The sequence below is a fragment of the Orycteropus afer genome, unplaced genomic scaffold (genome assembly GCF_000298275.1).
Source record: "Orycteropus afer afer isolate SDZICR_OR568_19922 unplaced genomic scaffold, OryAfe1.0 scaffold00220, whole genome shotgun sequence".
NCBI lineage: Eukaryota > Metazoa > Chordata > Mammalia > Tubulidentata > Orycteropodidae > Orycteropus > Orycteropus afer.
In genome coordinates this window covers 5,682,411-5,684,983 of record NW_006921807.1, presented here as the reverse complement: position 1 = coordinate 5,684,983, position 2,573 = coordinate 5,682,411, and positions in this window count along the sequence as shown.

Below are 2,573 nucleotides of genomic sequence, written 5' to 3'. Positions count from 1 at the left end.
TCATATGCATATGAAGTGACTGAAAATACCATTGATTATGTCAAGCACACCTTTGTCTTCAAGGAGATATCTTTGCTCTTCAGCAATTGAAAGAGATCTTTTGCCACAGATTTGTCCAATGTTATATGTCACATGATATCTTGACTGCTGCTTCCATTGGTGTTGATTGCAGAACTAAGTAATGTGAAGTCCTGGACAACTTCAATCTTTTCTGCATTTATCGTGATGCTGCTTATTGATGCAGTTGTGAGGATTTTGGTTTTCTTTATATTGTGGTGTAATCCATACTATAAACTGTAGTCTTTAATCTTCAACAGTAAGTGCTTCAAGTTATCCTCACTTTCAGCAAGCAAAGTGTCATCTGTATATTGCTGCTTATTAATGAGCTTTCCTCCAATCATGATGTCACATTCTTCTTCACATAGTCCAGCTTCTCAAATTGTTTGCTCAGCATACAGATTAAATAAGTATGGTGAAATGATACAACCCAGACACATGCCCTTCTTGATTTTAAACCATGCAGTATACCTTTGTCTTGTTCAAATGACAGACTCCCGATCTGTGTATAGGTTCCTCAGGAGCACAGTTAAGAGTTCTGGAATTCCCATTCTTCTCAAAGTTATCCATAATTTGTTATGATCCACACAATTGAATGTTTTTGCATAGTCAACAAAACACAAGTAAACATATTTCTGGTATTCTTTGTTTTAAGCCAAGACCCATCTGAAATCAACAATGATATCCCTTATTCACCAGCCTCTTCTGAATCAAGCTTGCATTTCTGGAAATTCTCTGTCAATATACTGCTGCAAACATTTTTTTATCTTCAGTAAGATTTTACTTTCATGTTATATAAATGATATTGTTTGATAATTTCCACATTCTGTGGGCTCACACCTTTTTTTTGGAATGGGTCCAAATATGGATCTCTTCCAGTCGGTTGGCCAGGTAGCTGTCTTCCAAATCTCTTGGCATAGCTGAGTATGTGCCTCCAACATGTTATTTGTTTGTTGAAACATCTCAATGGGTATTCTGTCAATTCCTGGAGCCTTGTTTTTCACCAATTACTTCAGTGCAGCTTTGACTTCTTCCTTCAATACCATTGGTTTTTGATCCTATGCCACTTCCTACAATAGATGAACATCAACCAATTCTTTTTTGGTACAGTGACTGTGTATTCTTTCTGTCTTCTTTGATGTTTCCTGCGTCATTAATTATTTTGCCCATAGAATTTTTCAATATTGCAACTCGAGTCTCAATGTTTTTCTTCAGTTCTTTCAGCTTGAGAAATGCTGAGTGTGTTCTTCCCTTTTTTGCTTTCTACCTCCAGCTCTTTGTACACTTCATTATAATAATTGGCTCTCTTCTTGAGCTGCTCTTTGAAATCTGTTCAGCTCTTTTATCTTGTCATTTCTTCCATTTGCTTTAGCTAGTCTTCATTGAGAGGCACATTTCAGAATCTCTTCTGACATCCGTTTTGGTCTTTTCTTCCTTTCCTGTCTTTATAATGACCTTTTTCTTTCTTCATGGATGATGTTCTTAATGTCATCAACAATTCCTCTGTTTTTTTATTTTTTTTTTCGTCACTGGTGTTCAATGCATCAAATCTATTCTTCAAATGGTCTCTAAATTCAGAAGGGATATATTCAAGGTCACATTATTGCTCTTATAAACTTGTTTTAATTGTCTTTGACTTCAACTGGAAGTTCCATATTAGCAGTTCATGGTGTATTCCACAATCAGCCACTGGCCTTCTTTTAGCTGAAGATATCGAGCTTTGCCTGGTGGCATAGTGCCTAAGGCATTTGATTGCTAACCAGAAGTCTGGTGGTTTAAACTCACCAGCCACTCCTCAGAAGGGATATTGGACAATCTACTTCCATAGAGATACTGCCTCAAATACCCAAGAAGGAGTCACTATGAGTTGGAACCAACTTGTCAGCAGTGAGCTTGTTTTTTGTTTTTGGTCTTGACACAGATGTGGTCCATCTGATGCCTATTTACTCCATCTGGAGAAGTCCACATGTATAGCCATCATTTGTGTTGTTGAAAAAAGGTATTTGCAATGAGTAAATTGTTGGTCTTGCAAAATTCTATCATTCAATTTCCAGCATTATTACTATCACCAATGACAAATTTTCCAACTACTGGTGATTTTTCTTTGTTTCCAACTTTTGCATTCCAATCACCAGTGATAATCAGCACATCTTGATTGAATGTTTGGTCAATTTCAGACTACAGAAGTTGTAAAAATCAATTTCTTCAACTTTGGCTTTGGCGTTCGTTGTGTATATTTGAATAATAGTAGTATTAACTTTTCTTCCTTGCAGACAGATGGTTAATATCCTATCACTGACAGCATTGTACTTCAAGACAGATCTTGAAACATTCTTTGTGAAGATGAATATCATGCCTTTTCGCTTCAATTTGTCATTCCTGGTGTAGTAGATCATATGGTTTCTGATTCAAAATGGCCAAACCTGGTCCATTTCAGTTCACCAATGCCTAGAAACAAATCTCTATGAATTCCATGTCATTTTTTACCACTTCCAATTTTCCTAGATTCATAGTTT